General features: G+C 33.3%; 1 pseudogene; it reads right to left on the minus strand.

Annotated features, from left to right (window-relative positions):
* LOC106461890 overlaps positions 1–18671 on the minus strand; it is a 40629-nt pseudogene that overhangs the window by 13828 nt on the left and 8130 nt on the right.

Here is an 18671-nt window from a genome sequence, read left to right on the forward strand (position 1 = left end):
GCAATGGTGAAACCAACTTTTGGCGGGTCAGCCAAATTATTGCCGTGGGTCACTTAGTGACCCACGGGTCATAGGTTGCCGACCACTGGTCTAGGCTTTACTAATATTGTCGACGTCACATTACTCAAATCTTCAGTATTTTTCTCATTACCTTAACTGAGTATTGCTACATTATAGTATTGCTCTCATAGGTTGTAGAAATTTTCAGGCCTCACATGGCCAAGGTAAATATATGTAGGTGACCAAGTTAGGTAAAGTGAAAGTAAAGGTTCAGTCAGAAAAAAAGTTAGAAAACGTGAAGTCAGCCAGCGTGTGAGTGATTAGCCTTAACAGAATTGGATAGTAACATCGTTTGTTTGTTTTTTCTTTTTCTTACAAAACCCTAACTGTAGGTTTGTCCTGATGGTCAGGAAGGGCTACAGAGATCCACCTTACCATAACTGGACACATGCTTTTGCAGTTGGTCATTTTTGTTACTTACTGTTGAAAAACCTCAACCTGATGGAAAGCTATTTAACGTAAGATCTCGACTTTGGTTCGCCTTTGCCTTGGTTGATGGTCTAACACAAAATGTCAAGTGTTCTTTTCTAATTGAAAAATATTATATGAAAATCAGTATGTATGAGCCTTTTCAAGTACTATCCGTTATGTAAATAGGTCAGGGTTTAAAATATAAGTGGGCTGAGCATTCTTCTACAATAGGTGTATGTGACTTGTTTGCAATAAATGTCAACAATAAATGGACAGCACACAATCCACTTGTTTTAAAATATTATATTTAAAATAAGTCAAACATATGCACAAGAATTCTTTACACTATAGGGTGTCACAATTTTAGCTAAAACTTTAAATGGTTCTCTATTTTTGTCAAAACTCCACACAGGCTGATTCAATTACTTTAGAATCCAATTGACAAGATGAATTAATTTTCTTTACCTTCTTTTCTCACAATACAAATACGTGAATAATTCACTTATATTACTTCGTGGATTACCACAGTTGTATTCCGAACCTTAAATAATTGTCTCATTTTCGTCAAAGTCCATTCAATTACTTTAGAACACACTTTGACAAGAAAAATTCTTCTTCTTATCTCTATTAAACTGTGAAACTCACTTTAAAATATCAGTCAGTTTTAACATCAATAAATGTTTTCAATCTCACTTCTACTGAAAATGCACTTAAAATTTTTAATATATATTAAGTTTTTATGAGTTTATTCTTTTACTTAAGTTAAACTGTGTAAACTACAATGAAACAGTAGAAAGGAATTTTTTATGAGTATCAAGCTCAGAAAGCCTTAAAACTTAAAAGAAAGGGTACTCTACTCATATACAAGTAAGAAAGCCTTAAACCTATATAACCATCAAAACTGATAAAATTCAAGCAAAATGTAACATTTGCAAGATATCATAAACCATTATATGTGTATATATTTGCATTAGTAAGATGCATTATGTATGTCTTAACTTACCGTTATTTCGAAGTTAGTCTCATTCAGCTTACCTGGCTAAGGTTTCCTTTCGCACTCTCCATCGAGCCATCATCCCCATGGATTTGAACATACTCATTACAGCCTGAAATAATTTATCCAGTTTATAATAATAAAGATGTATACCACAGCATCAAACTTGTAAAATATTATATAGAACTTAAAATATTCACCTGTCCTATTTACACTGTGAAGCTAGCAGACCATATCTCATATAAAGGATGTTAAAGTATGTAAACATAAATATCTATATAGTAAACAAAATCAAATTGCTTCATCTCAGAAATAAGTGAAGCAACTACGATATAAAATTAAAGCTTGGGGTTCAAATATAGGATAGTCCAAAATTATCTTTCCTATTTTAACTTTTAATAATTAAATAACTGAGAAAATGCAACCATGCAGTTTTCAACATCTTATAGCTGAACTGAAAAAGTTTTTATTCGCATGTTTTGTTTTTCACTCCAGTGAGTAGCGTTACTACTAAAATGGCCACCGTATAATAAAAGGCTCAGTGCGTCGTTTGGCTTGAGAGACCAAGACAGTGACTGAGGTGCAGCGTAATTACAGACGCCAGTAGAGGAAAGAAGTATGAGGGTATGTTAAAGATATCGTGCATCACTCACCTATAGCAAACATCACAGATCTAAAGACCGGGATAACGGACGCCATCGTTACTGTAACTGTGGCCATTTGCAGCGAACATGGACTGAAATTCAATATCGGTCAGACGTGCTGAGAGCCACTAACGGTGCATACGTTATAGTCTAGTGACATGTCAATAAAAACTGTTTGAGTTGGGCTACAAGATGTTGAAAACTGCATGGTTGTATTTCCTTAGTTAGTTAATTATTAAATTATAAAATAGGATTGGTTTTGTTTGAAGTTAAGCACAAAGCTACACAATGGGTTATCTGTTCTCTGCACACCACGAGTATCGAAACTCGCTTTATAGCGTTGTAAATCCGCAGACATTCCGCTGTGCCACTGGGGCTTTAAAATGGGAAAAGTAATTTCGGACCACCCTGTATACTTATCATACCTTAATGTTATTAGACCATTATATAGGATCAGAGCTAGTTGACATCATATAGAAAACCTTTTTTTAGGAACAAAAAATATATGCAGACATTGAAAGTATACATATTCGTTAATACTTCAATGTCTCCACTCTAGTAAAGATTTTGTTTGAACAGCCTTTACACTAATCTGATTTCTACAATCCCATACAACTTATGTTTGTTTTTTATGTGATTTTTTCAAAATGTAAGAATCATAATTTGTTTTAGAAGAACTAATAAAACTATCATTTAAAAAAAAGACCCCCCAAACAACAACAACAAACAAACAATAAAATCTCAAAAATATTTTAAATAGGTTATTAGCCACCCAAAGATGAAGTTACCAGAGCTGTGTCCGATGCAGGGAGAGAGCGTGGAGTGTAAATGAACTTGCTGAAGTCCTTGTGGAATTTTTCCGGAGAAGGAATAGAACAATGGCAGAGTCGCAGAACCTCTTCTTGTGTCACCTGGAGGGCGAATAAAAAATAATACTTGCACTAATAACTGTAAATATAAATACCTGTGATCATTGTGACGTCAATAAGAATTTCAGGCCGTAATAATAATAATAATAATAGGAGTTAGTACCTGTTGTAGCAACTGTAGTTGGTTAGATATAGACCTTCGAGTGATGCAGAACATAAAGCTTGACACACTTACTAGGCAAATTAATGGATAAATCTGGTTAGTTGAAAGACCAGAATGGTAAGGGGATTAACACTATTAATTGAGAGAAAAACAACAAAAAGCTGTGAAAATATTCAGTCACAACTGTCTTAAGGTTAAATAGAATTTGTTTTCTAATCAGTTAGCCTACGTAACAAAACAAATACCGAAATACTAAGATTGGTTTGGTTCACTATTAAATTGTATAATTTTCTTAAAAGTTGAAGTTACAGTGTGGAGACAAACAAATCTTGATAAATTTCAGCTTTGGTTGCAGTTATGATGTATATATATGTATATGACTATATATGCGTGTCATACGAAAGATTAAATCATAAACGTCAACCTTAAAGATCAAACATAATCATCAGGATAAATGTGATATTATCTATTTTGTTCAAACTAAGCTTGCATTTACTCTGTAGACGAATATAAATTTCAGAAATTTCTCACAACTGTTTTAATTAACAGGTTATTCTAGTTAGACTTACCTGCATGTGATACATCATTAATTCGTTGGAAAGTTTGTTTCTGTGCTGAGCGTCTCGAACCTTCTTCCACATAAGAGACTGCAATTACAGAAAAATAAAATATCAAAATACACGATCATAACATATTTATCAGAATTACATTTCAAGGAGCAACGAAAAATTATAAAAGTTGGAAAAGTACATCTGTTTTTCTACTACAAAGATATGCATTGTACATCAGAAATGGATATTCGAAACGATGCCTACTTTTCATCACGTTTAGTAATTCAGTTGTTAAATTATTTTCTATTATTTAGATACATTTGGAAGAATACTGATTTCTACTTACATGCATAATACTTATTCCACAGTATATTGAAAAGGCTTTTGCAATTTCTTCATCAAATAAGGTAAAAATCTCCCATTGACTTTGTTGCACAGCTCAGCCACACCAATTACTCCTTCAGTGATTATGTATAATATCAGAGAACATGGTTGTAAAAATGCATACCTCAGATAATGAAAACTATAACAAGTCAATTAACGTATGAAGTAAGTTGTATGTTCAAATTGTTATGTTTATTACAAGACACGAGACTAACCTTCTTGCTAATACAAGAATAAAATTCAAATTGTAGCATAATTTTTGTGATTAAGACTTAATTTTGAACAACGAAATTTATAAACGTTAATACAAAAGATGGATACAGTAGGCGGCATAGCTTAATGGATAAGCAGATGTAATAAAGTAATATATATATATATCACGAAATAAAAATCGAAAAGTTTGGATTTGAAGATATTTATTACTGTTGTTTAATAGTAACTAGTTTTTGTGATAATTACACACACACATAATTCTAAGTTTATGTATACTAACTTAACACTGAGACGAAACCATTAGGATATCTATAATTACAAACCTTTTTCATCTTTGATTGGGAAACAGAGAATATTCCTGTTAAAAAAGAGCAAGTGGTCATTAATCGAATACTTTTCATTTACAATCGCTGTCTAAAAACGTTAAAGTATAAACGAACATCGTTTATTTTTGTAATACTATGCAATAAAAATTTCTAAACTGCATACAGTTATGTTAATACTGTGAACATTACGAATACTTCCATTTTCACCATAGGTTTAGTAAGCGAAACTTTCTCACAGTAAGACATTAGACAATGAACTCTGTTTAAATCATAAAATTTCAGAATGATTTTCACAAAAGGTAAGGGAAAATAATATGGGTTAAAACAGACACTATAATTTTGTAAGTGGTTTTAATCAACACAGATGAACGTCATGGATGTGCTAAAGGTTTTAAAACGAATCCTTGTTTATTGTAAATGTAATTTCTAGTTAAAGATAAGATTCGACACAGACTTTTTTTTAGATACTAGAAAATGCACATGTTACGATATCGTAGGCCGTTTTACCTATAAGGTTAGATAAAACGGCCCCACAAAATGGGGTAAAATAGCCATCATATATCTTTTAAGAACTAAAATTTTAATTAAATGCTGGATTTAGCAATTGTACCTAAGTACTCTTGGTAGGGATCGGGAAGTCCGTGCACCCTGCCCAAGTTGCGCATTATATACAGAACATGGGTACTAGTGGAAACAGATCGCGCATTATAAAAAAAAATCAGTGATACCCCCGACCTTCTTACCCTCAGTCATTCATCGTAAAGAAATCACAATATAAATATCTGAATTTTATTTTAGCTGTGCTTGTTTTATAGCATATTTGACTGTCGGGAATTCCTCATTGTTCGAAATCAAGAAAGTGAAATTTCTTTAAATATCTACTTAGTAAGCATAAAAGCTTCATAGTGCTTACTTTAGATCAAAATTGTGCAAAAAAAAAATTGAAGTCGCAACCTTACGCCATTGTGTTTATGTATGGTGTCACGTGAGAAATAGCCATATAAATTCACTCTAGATAACGGCAAGTTATACCTAATGATATACAAGAGTGGCCATTTTACCGAAGGGGCTGTCTTACTTTACTTTCTCATATTTAGTTCCTGTTAAATTACTCTGTGTTGGTGTTGTCACATTGCTTATACACAACACATTTTTACCTTTATGTTAGATCAATCAGTATAAAAGATAACTGAAAAAAATGATGCATTTTGCACACTGAAACATTGTTATGTATAAATATAATAATCGTAGTTTATCAAAGGCTACCCACATTAGTTGGTCGCTTTATTAGGCTCCTATCTTAAACACACTTGTAGCACATTTCCTAAATCAAATATGAAAATACACTGACCATATGGTGTGCCAGGTGACTGCACAAGTTTAGTCACACTAAAACAAGCATATAAAACAACAGATTGGTGAAGGATTCATTCCGACTATTAAACTGGTCATTATAGGGATGCCCTCTAGCAGGAGCGTCAGTAAATGTTTCTTTGACTGACAGAAATCCGTTTTCTGAGAATAAACAGTAACAGCGAATATGAAATGCGTATATCGTTAGGAAAGCTGATCACGAACCACTGGTGTATGGTCGGAAAGTGATTGGACTGGCTTATAAAGTACAACAAACACAGGAGTCAACTGACCGATTACTTTAATACTGATCTGAATTATTCCCAACTGTACCATACGAAGGACGTTACAAAATATCATATGGCACTTTTAATCAAACGTAAGCAGTAGAACACGCTCACGCTTAAACTATGAACAATGAAAAATTGAAAGCATAAAATGTCGTCTGAATAGTCGCATTTCATCATTTGTTGAATTAACGTTAAAGTAAAAATATAGAGAAAACCACGAGGTTCGTAAATTCTCTTTACGTTGTACAAGCTGTTGAAGGTGGTGTAATCGTGTGTGGGAAAAGTGTTATTGCAATGGTTCCTTTAAAAGGGCAGAAAACATCAAAGTATATATGAATATTGTTGCAAATGGAGTAAAATATTTTCTAGAAAAACCGAAATTATAAAAAGTTAAATTGCAAGACCTATCGTTTTATTTAAAATTCATTACAAACACTTTAAGAAAAATAATGCCAAGGCAATAATCGGTTAAACTGTAGACAGTGACAGTGCAGAAGATATACGAAGCAATAGCACCTCAGCCGCATTTCCACAGCATTCATACTGTCCAAAATTAGTTCAAAGAGCAAAGTAGTAGCTTTTATCATCATCGTTGGTCAGCACACTTAATGGATCTCATTCTGATTGACTACCATGAGGTGATTTTGAATATTACCGAAATATACGAACTAACTGGAGAGTGGTTTACAATCGAACATGACGCAGGCTATTATCACAGTGACAGGTTATTAGTGGGGCTCCTAATTATGTGGCTATTCAGTATATTATCTTAAGTCTTATTTTCTCGCTAGTCCTAAGAGTATTTTTAGTTGCTGTAAAAAAAGTGAATAGTTTCTTAAAAATAAAGTAGTTGCTGTTATTTGTCTTGTAATTATCCATTGTTTCATACAGAAAAATACACGATATATGTTTTATTATATTTAAGATTATAATTTTACTTACAAGTATGTTATATGATTACTGTTTAAAATTATCATTATGAACATTTACCTTGTCTTGAAACCGGTTAGTTCGTCCATCTTCCTGTAGAAGAGTGGGTGAACGTATGCATCATGGATATTTAATGGCTGTCCTAAAAGTAACATTATCATAAAATATACAATAAAATATCCACTTGTCCTAAATATATCGATTTCAAGTTTTAGTTCTTATCACTGTCAAAAGGTATGATTATCTGTGCGAAAAAGACGATTCTGAAACATTCTAAAACTCACTAAAGTATATTCCAGATCTAACAAAATGTACATAACATCAGATAAACGATAAAATCAAAACAAGAATTACTCTGCAATCTAATTCCAGCTTTACTATTACACGTAAGCTCCTTAAACTCCCAAACCAGATCAGTCTCGAGCATCTGTTTCAAGCATATCACCTTTATGGTAAACCAAACAATGATTCAATGTCTTTCCCTTACACGACTAAACGTTATTAGGAAGGATTAGATAGTCTTACGTATACTGTTGTCACGTTTTTCAGGGGAGGCAGAATCAATGATAGTGCACGAAATAAACAACTATATTTTGTGTCTTGTAAATAATTCTATTCTTTCCTTACTTTTACTTTTATTAACAGTACTGGTTAAATGTTTAATATATATATATACACACACACAATACATATTATATTATTTTTAATACATTTTATTACAAGGATTATTTTGCATTGTTAGTTTAGGACTATTCTAAATCTTTTAAGTTGGCTATCTGGTAAAATAATTTTTGGATCATGGTGGAAAATATCGATAACGGCGACTTGCCTCCCTAATGAATTAATGTATATTACTAGTTAGATCAGTATATTAAATTAGCTACATTAATCACTGTGTTGATTTGTTTAGCTCTGATCTATGTAGGTAGCTTGCTTTGCCCACAAGTTATTGATTATGTATTAAAATGTATTATTTGACGTTTAAAACACAGGTTTAGGATACTGAATCTCGCGTTAGTGTTTCTCTCAAATCTTTACAGTTGGTGGCTTCAAGTTGAAATTTTCGCGTATATTGAAGATGCCAGTGCCTTATAATTACATACTGCAGGTGTGCTTTAGATCCAGAAAAGCTGGCACATTACACTTGTATTTAGAAGCGCGCTCCAGAATATATCTTCAGTGTTCGTGCGAACCCATATACGGTAAATGACAGAAAAACATTATACATAAAAATATATATGTAACTATGAATGCATGAATATGTATATGCATGTGTATATAGAAGCATGTATGTAATAATAAAACATTGGTCTTAGTTTTAACATCTGAAGGAAATAAAGAGTAAACATCAACATTTCTGTGCACATGGAAGACATTTTGATACATACCAGACAACTTAGCCCAAATTAAAAATTATTAAATATAGACAACCAACAAATAATATTAACACATTACTGAACGTCGAGACGAAGAACGTTGGCTCTTATGTTTGCAAGAAGACAAAACCTGTATCGTACTGATATTAAGAGTTTTCATCGTGTAGTTTTGTGTTAAAGAAGCACACTTGTATTTTGCTTGCCTTTATTTTGTTTGAGTGGTATTACTTACCTGTAGTTGCCACATGGCCAGCAATCCCCTGGTTTGCTGGAATCCGCACTTCCGATGTTGTCTATGATGAAAAAAAAAAAAAAAGATAAAGTATTATGGATTTTATTTGGAATTCAGCACTCACAATAGCCAAAAACCGTAGAGTCGTATACTAAGATTTGAGGAGTGTGTAGATTGTTGTTAATTAATTGAAAATTAAATTTTATGGACTTTCAGTTGGTATGTTACAACCGCTAGGGTCCTTAGTGTTTGTTAATTACTAGATGCCAATTTTTCCACTTGCGAAAGAAGAAAAACGCAAATTAATATGTTGTTGAATCTAAATATTAGGCCCGGCATGGCCAGGTGGTTAGGGCGCTCGACTCGCAATCTGCGAGTCGCGGATTCGAATCCCCGTCACATGAAACATGCTCGCCCTTTCAGCCGTGGGGGCGTTATAATGTGACGATCAATCCCACTATTCGTTGGTAAAAGAGTAGCCCAAGAGTTGGCGGTGGGTGGTGATGACTAGCTGCCTTCCCTCTAGTCTTACACTGCTAAATTATGGACGGCTAGCGCAGATAGCCCTCGTGTAGCTTTGCGCGAAATCTATAACAAACAAACAATCTAAATATTAGGATAGTTTAAATAACTTTAAAACTCACCGACAGATGCCACGACAATAGATGAATAATAACTGAGTGATGCAAAATTACATATTAATATATAGATAGGTTCTATAGATATCTATAGATAACTTTAACGATTGGTTCTTTAATTAACATACTTGATTATTTTTTCAAGTGATAAAGCCTAATGCTGATCAATTACGCTCAAATAATCGGGCATTGCTTTGTAAAACCATATTCTGGAAATCAAATGATTCTATAAAATATATTAGGTTTAATAACGTGTTCCTTTCACTATAAACAAAATTTACACACAAAAGCTATATATTTTACCTCTGTTCCATCATCTGCCAGATTCCCATCGAAAACTTTGGCCACTAGTTCATTTTGTTCTTCGTCCAGAAGGAAAAGGGAACACCTGAGTCCAAAAGCAATTATTAAACGAAACTATAAATGTTACAGTTTAAAATCAAGTAACAATATTTAAGGAAATATAATATATATATACATAACTATATTTTATCAAGCAGATGTGTTTTTCATTTGTTACTACTACACCTAATAGATGGCACTACTCGAGTTTTGTACTTGTTCTTTTTTTAAATTTTGATTAATTCCAAAATAGTACAGTACAAATGTACCTAAGGAAGTTATAAAAAAAAACAAAAAACAAACAAACATTATATGATACTATCAATATTCTACGTCTCCTTTTAAAGTTTTGATTTCTTAACTAGCAGAACACTGGTTCCTTTGTAATTTTAGACTTAAAACCAAGTGATAGAATTAACAAAATTTATTGTTTCTCGCTTATTATATATGTATAAAGAAACATATTGCACTACCTAAAGATTTTTTTTTGTTTTATGCAAAGCTGCGCAATGGGCCAAAAGCACTATGTCCGCAGCGAGGATCGAAAAAATTTCTAGCGTTATAAATCTTGAAACGTACAGAGGGACCATACCTAAAGTAACATACACATCTATTACATAACGTTCTATACTGACAATGTAGCTAGGCTAACACAGAACATTGAAAGTGCAATAATAAACTAATCATTCAGTGGGTTTTGTAACCTAACCTAAGTTAACATTCTATTAATATTCAGTTTTGGGTCACAAATATTCATGCAAAAAAATGGACCACCCAGTTGCCATTTTCGTAGTGTTTCCATCTACCGGTAGCATTTAGAAATAATATATGTATATTTATGTATTATGTACATACCTCTCAGCGTTGGTGAGGTTTCTTGCTTCAGCCATTACTTCTCTTAAAAGAAGTGTAACATCATCTATAAGAAGCAAAAGGTGATAGTAAATTAGCATCGTCACGAGATGGATTTGTTTTGTGCAAAAGTAAATGAAAGATAAAATTGCGCCTTTCAAAGTTCTAAAACGTTAGTCCACAATAAATTCATACCACACAACTTCCAAGAGTATAAACAAATGTAAGAGTATTTTCTTATTTGCTGTGATCATTAATCAGTTTATTTTTTGTAGGATAAAACTCAACACATGTTATTTAATCTGGGCAGTCTGTTCTTTTTTTTTGGGGGGGGGGAGGATTTAGACATTACTGGCCTAGAAATATTATATACAGCACGTGACTATGTTACTTGTCAATAAAAGACTTACAGATGTTAATGACGAAGGTGCTTTTTAATCAAATAATCATAACCATACTTTTAAATTATATAATAAATAAATATGTATTATTGTCAAATAATAAGAGTGTAAAGTCATCTATTATAAGTCACAATGCCATGAAGTTATTACTTGAAAATAACAAGGATTTGTTTCTACTGTTTAGATAAAAGTGAAACAGAAACATCCATTCTGTCTCACGACAACAGGTTGACAGATACATAATGTAGTATCGGACATTTCGGTATTAAAATTATACAAGTTAAGTCTCAGGTATTTTTCAGAGGACGATTATTTCAGTTGTTAGGTCAGGAAAAAACGTTCTCAACTATATTTGGAATTTCAGGAAATGTCGGGAACATCGTTAACTTATGTGATAGTAATGAACACCCGACAACGGTGAAATATACGACAAACAAACTGTACTTTATATGCAGAGAAATAACCGCGTATTTTTTAAAGCAGGAATGAAAAACACTCACCTAAGTGGATAAAGAGATTCTTGGCAACAGCTAGCAGTGACTAGAAATGAAAATACAATCTCAAAATAGTAAGAAATACAGATAATTATGTGAAAATAATTTTGATCCTTTTTATTTATGGAACTTATTGAGATAATTAATAACGACTTACTTATGTAACATGCCATAAGGATAATTATAAGATAATTATGTGAAAATAATTTTGATCCTTTTTATTTATGGAACTTATTGAGATAATTAATAACGACTTACTTAAGTAACATGCCATTTTAAGGGACAACATACGATCAGTACCATTGTTTGAGTATGTAACAAGCCATTTTAAGGGACAACATACGATCAGTACCATTGTTTGATTATGTAACAAGTCATTTTAAGGGACAACATACAATCAGTACCTTTGTTTGAGTATGTAATAAGTCATTTTAAAGGACCAAATACAATCAGTGCCTTTGTTTGAGTATGTAACAAGTCATTTTTAAGGACAACATACAATCAGTACCTTTGTTTGAGTACGTAACAAGTCATTTTAAAGGACAACATACAGTCAATACCTTTAGTTCAGTACTTGAGTCTAAACGTATCCCTTATTCTAAGACAGTTATATAATTAAACCAAAAAAGTAAAGACAATTGGATACAACTTCCGTTTAATTTCTTAAATGATTTTTACAACATAGGCAACATAAAACTAAGTGATTCTTTGAATTAGATCATAGGTACCAAGTAATAGTGAATGCAGAGAAAAAAGCTTTAGGATCGAAACTTCTTTTATGTCTAATTAATACGTATAAAATATATAAATAAAACAATTATCTTAAGAAACACTGATCTTAAGACTCCTTATTTAGAAGCTAATGGATAAACTTATGTTAACAGGTAAAAGTTTTGAAAAACAATTTTCGTTTTACAACCATTTTACATTTAAAATTACGACATTTACTTTGCATGGAAAAGAAAATATAATTTATTTGCTGAGGTGGATGATTGTGTTCTTTCTTTCTTTATTACTCAAAATAATTATTAGCTATTAATTGTGCGATCCCACAATTTAAACTGACAGATGACGTTAGACTCACGTGACCATTAAGAATCTTACCTGACATTGTTCCCTCAGTCTCTTCTCTTCTTCATATTCTTGAGTTTTGAGCAGAATTGGAATTACGGGCATAAAACATTCTTTTACTATGGCTTCAGTTTTTGTTGAAAACCTGCAGATGAGATCGAACAATTAATATGTTATATAGTTTGCAGGTAATCACACAAAACAAGAAAAAGATCTTAAACAGCTGTCGCACGTTTTTATGAAAATACGGCGAACAAAATTTTTTCTTTCAATTTCTTACTTAAATCGGTCGATATCGCAAAAACAAAAATGTTTTTGTGAAATATATTTTGGTAAGTTACAAATGGGCCTTGCATGGCCTGGTGGTTAGGGTGTTCGACTCGCAATCCGAGAGTTCGAATTCCCGTCGCTGAACATGCTCGTCCTTTCAGCAGTAGGGTCGTTATAAAGTGACGGTAAATCCCACTATTTTTTGCTAGATTAGGGACAGCTACCTGGAGAGTAAATCTGCCCGAGGTTCACTAGTGATGCATAAGAATCTAAGATGTCCCAACAGTTGTAAGTGGTTTCAAGAGTTTCCAAAAAAAGAACAAAAGTTATAAAAGGGTACGTTATCTAGAAGTAACATTGTTTAATGGACGAACCAACAAAAATAATTCTATGATTTATTAAGAATGTTGTCTGGAACTAAGGTCATTCAACTACAGAATCGAAGAATTTGTATGATTCTTTACTTGTAGCGGTACGTTAAAATGTGCAGCAGTGGGTTCGTATATTAGGTCGTCAAGAAATTAATGTCGCGTTTTGGAACACTTTCATTAACCACCCCCCAAAAAACGTACATCACATATAATAGTTAAACGAACAGCCTAAACATCACTTTAGTGTATCCAATATAATGTGTAAAGTTTAGTATGCTCTAATCCCTTATAGTGATGGCACACAACGAGACACACATTCGGCATGTAATGCTATTTGAATACAAGAAGGGAAACAACGACTCTGTAGCCATATAAAAGAAGTTTACGGAAATGTTTTGAACGTTTGTAAGTGTCAACGATTGTTTAGCAAATTTTGTTCAGGTGATTTTAGCCTTAAAAACTGTGATGGCAGGGGCCGACATGTTGGAATTGATATTTATGCTCTGAAGACGCTTGTTGAGTCTAACCCAAGGTAACAAACTCGTGAAATGGCCCTAAAATTGCATGTCTCTCATGAAACAATACGTAAAAATCTAAGGAATATGGGAAAACTCCATAAAGAAGGTGTTTAGGTGCCTCACAACGTGTGAACGTTGCTTCGTCTCTTCTGGCGCGTAATGCGCGTGAACCATTTTTGGACAGAATTGTCACCGGTGATGAAAAATGGATTCTCTATGCAAATATTAAACGCCAAAAACAATGGCCAAATCCTAGATAAAAACCACTTCCGACCCCAAAACCTGGACTCTATCCGCAGAAAGTGATGCTTTGCATTTAGTGGGACATCAAAGGAGGAATTCATTTCGAACTTCTCAATCCACAGCGAACTGTCAATGCAGAGATCTATAGTCAGCAACTGGAACGTTTCAATCAAGCCCTTCATCAGAAACGCCCTTCACTCGTCAATCGAAAAGGTGTTCTTCTCCACGACAATGCACGGCCACATGTGCCACATTTGACGCAACATAAGATTATGGAGTTGGGAACTTCTATCCCACCCACCATATTCTCCAGATCTGGCACTATCAGATTACCACCTTTTTCATTCGCTGCAACACCATCTTAATGGGAAAACGTATCCAAATGTGGAAGGTCTTAAAGAGGACATCGACATGTTTTTTGCTTCAAAGCCAAGTGATTTCTTTAATTAATCAGGGCATTAACAACCTGATTGTAAGATCGAAAAAGCATCATCGTTAAGAATGGAGACTATTTCATTTGATAAATGTTTTCTTTTAATAATAAGTTGTTCGGGTTTTTTCATGTTAAAAAAGCGACATTAATTTCTTGACGACCTAATAATTTTAACGTACATACACTTTAATATTCCATAGAATACTAACTGTTTTGTTTCGGAAATATTTCTGTCTTAAGAAGATTTTTTAAATTATAAATCATTGGAATAGTACTGCTGTTGTGACAAAAAACACTGATAATCTCAAAGTTTGTAGACTGTCTGTGTTAACCGCTCCCAATTTTTAATTGACGGACGAGAAAGAGGGCAACTAGTCAACTGTACCCACCACCAACTCTTTGGATACTCTTGTCTTACCGAATGGCACAGCAATAAGTCTGCTGGCTTACAGATAGCCCATTGTGTAGCTTAGCGCTTAACAACAACCAAATCAAGTCTGACTGTTACCCTTATATAACGCACCCACGGTCCCAAAGTGCAAAACGCGATTTTTTTTTTTTGCAGTAACGGGAAGTGAACGGTGTACTAGCAGATCCCTGGACCGGCACGCCATCTACTCAGAAAACAAACTAACTAAAATGAACTATGCTGAGAGCAGTTTGATTCCTATATAGTATAGTAATATTAGCCAGAAATAAAAATCGGAACACAACATGTACTAAATTTCACCCCGCAACACTTGTAATGGTATCCCAGAGAATTTTCTTTAACAACCCAAGTTATTTCCATTGTTTTCCAACAAATCTGAAACAAATATTTATTGCACACAGTGAAGGAAAAATGATATCGTAACTTACCTTTCAAAGCACGTACTGGCCAGGCAGGCTAAAATTACAACCTTGTCCGTATGAGAAGGGTGTAATACGGGCACACAGACGAGTGAACGTACTGGGAAATTGACAAGTTTTGTTACATCCTCCCTGTATTCCTGAAGAAAGAAGAATCATTCTATTATCTTTGGAAAAATGCGACTCTCCTCAGGGACTGCTAGCACTGGGCAAACTCCCACTTAGTGAACGGAATTATCGACAAAAAGCAGACAGTAGATGTATTAATACGACATAATTGTTACTACGTGTAATTTCTGGATGTCCTAATTTATGTCATCGCAAAACAAAAACAACAGCAACAAACATTTTAATAAAATTAACGGTTTTCTGCTATATTCAACATTGGTGATAGTTTCATACTAACGAACCGCAGACATGATTTAATAAAATAGTGTACATATTTTTAAGATCGTTGTGTTAGAACTTTTTTAAGCTAGCTGTTTTGCGAGTAAGTCAAATCATATAATATACATATATATAAGCCCCCCCGGTGGCACAGCGGTATGTCTGCGGACCTACAACGCTAGAATCCGGGTTTCGATACCCGTGGTGGGCAGATCACAGATAGCCCATTGTGTAGCTTTGTGCTTAATTACAAACAAATGCAGCTTCAGTACGACCTTGTTCTTTCTCGGCTTTATATATATATATATAATTTCAAATATCATTTTTGATCGCTGTTTCCTCCAGATATCTAGGAACAGTTATTGTTGCCTGATACCCGCTGCAGTAGTGAAGAATAATACGAGTTTTTGTATAGTTACAACCACCTTGATCAGTTATAGGAATTTTTCTTGTATTATCTAGTAACAAATCTAGTGAAATCAAAGATTTAGTTGCAAATTTTAGCTTCATCTTTTTGCAGTTTAAATTAATTTTTGACGTCAAGTTGGTTTTGTAACACATTCGATATGCTATTCTGGGAATTATTTTCATATTTATGCAATTGTAGATAGATGACGCTTTGTGCTTACTTTAAGTTTTTCTTTTTTGGAAATACTTTGTAAAAAAATGTGAAGGATAAAGAAATATCAAGGTATATTACACAATATAATTTTAATCATTAAGAAAAAAAATATTTTTTTTTCTGAATTTCGCACGAAGCAACACAAAAGTTATTTGCATAGAGTTGTCTCTAATTTTGAACTTATAGACAAGATTAAATACAGCTAGTCATTACCACCTACCGTCAGTTTTGTTTGATGGAATAGTAAACTCTGACTGTCACTTTTTAGCACACCACAGCCCCAAATTACGGAGATGGTTTTGGTGGTAACGGGACACGAATCATGCATTTTTGGATTCACATTTCAGGTTGCCAAACACAATGCCACACCCGGTCCCAAAGCATTACTTACTGGGAACAATTACCACAACTGATGTTTCTCTTTCTGAACTTGAGAATCCCCACATTGTAAACTTTATCTTACATTTTGTATAAACCAGTTGATAATGATATTTTATTTGTATTTTTTCTTTGTCTTTATTCACATTAATGCTTTTATGAGAGGTGTGTGTATGTGTGTTTTCATAACAGTTTATATAAATATCATGAACTTTGACCACATTAATATATTATTCAAACCCAATAATTATAGAATAAAATATAGAAATGTTACTTTTATTGTGATTCAAATCCAATTGTCTTTTTACATTTCTTGATTTGATTGACTAAATATAATTTTTTTAAAGTTTTTCGTTACTTAAGGATTAATCATTGATATTTCGAAATATAATCTAGATATATACATAAAACTAAGCAACAGTCCTTTAGAATCCCTCCTTTATAAAAGCAATTTGAAATCACGTATAGTTTTATGGTGAAAAATAAGTCCCCTAAGTTGATAACTATTACGCTGTTGAGTTATTAAGATCTGACATTGAAACAGGTAAGCTATTGTAAGGTTTAATTTTAAGTCTTCTATTGCATAAAGTGAGATTTAGAATAAAAACGCAAAATATCTCAAGAGAATGGTTGGGTCAGTGGTATAAAACGGCCAAATACAGAGCTAAGAGAATAACAACAAGTAGCGTTTGTATATATTGGGGTCCGTTTAGTTTTCAGGCCCGTAACTAGGGGAAAGATCGGAGGAAATAGACCGAATCCCCCTTCCTGGCTAAGAAAGGTCATCCAATTTGGTCACTTTCCCAGACTAATGTAGAATCATAATTAATCTCACCATTCAACTATGGTTTCTAATTTTCTGGTTATTAACAGTAATAATGTTATTGAGAATAGCATTTAGTTTAAAGCTGTACTTTATTGAGAAAATGAAAATACAAATAACGACTGTTTTTAGAAAATTGGTATCGAGAATAGATCATCGAAATTATATTCGTTTTTCTGTTTTTTCACACGTTAATAAAAAATAAATGCACCACATAAATCCATATTTGTGCCTTATATTTGTTTCTGAGACAAGCAATAAGGTCACTCGATTTTAGGTAAAGAACCCTCAACCCCTCATACCATGGCTACGGGCCTGGTTTTAAAATAACTTTTTTAACCTCAGTTTTAAACATTTTAATTAGATTAATAGGTTAAAAATCTATCTTGGACTTTATGAATAAATACTGGAGTTTTCACAATCTAAGGAACAGATAATTATTGATTAATATATATATATATATATATTAGTTCCACTGATAGGTTATTAACCTGCTCCCCAGCGGCACAGCGATGTGTTTGCGGACTTACAACGCTAGAAACCAGGTTTCGATACCCCTGGTGGACAGATAGCCCATTGTGTAGCTTTGTGCTTAACTTCAATACAACAACAACAAAAAAACAAATGTTATTAACCAATCCGAAAGAAAAATGCTTTCACCCTTATGACAGTACTGAGTGTTTAACTGGTCCAAAAGAAAATCCACACTTCTGTGTGTGATAGAGAAACAACAACAACAAGAATCCGATCCTGGGATTCCAAGGTACCTTTTCTGTTTTATCATTACATGTTATCGTAAATCAAATAAGAATATTATGATCTTTCACATATACATTTTTATTTCAAAATTTATTTGACCGAAAACAGATTTAATTGGAAGTTTTAATCTGAACGGTACATTAACCGCACGTGGGCTAGACGGGATTGACTAACATTTATATTAGGCATCTACAGCTGATATTCCAGTCCAATACGTTAAATATTAGGCTTAGCCCGTAAATAAAATTAAGACACATATTGTAAGTTGTGATGACATTGATCCTTGTCCTGTGATCATGACATTTGAAATTAACCTACTGAGGAGGAGGAGGGGGATCACCAGCCCTTTCCAACACGATGGTTAGGCGCTCGACTCGCAATTTGAGGGTCGCGGGTTCGATCCCCGTCACACCAAACATGCTCG

This window comes from Limulus polyphemus, unplaced genomic scaffold, assembly GCF_000517525.1.
Source record: "Limulus polyphemus unplaced genomic scaffold, Limulus_polyphemus-2.1.2 Scaffold1054, whole genome shotgun sequence".
Lineage (NCBI taxonomy): Eukaryota > Metazoa > Arthropoda > Merostomata > Xiphosura > Limulidae > Limulus > Limulus polyphemus.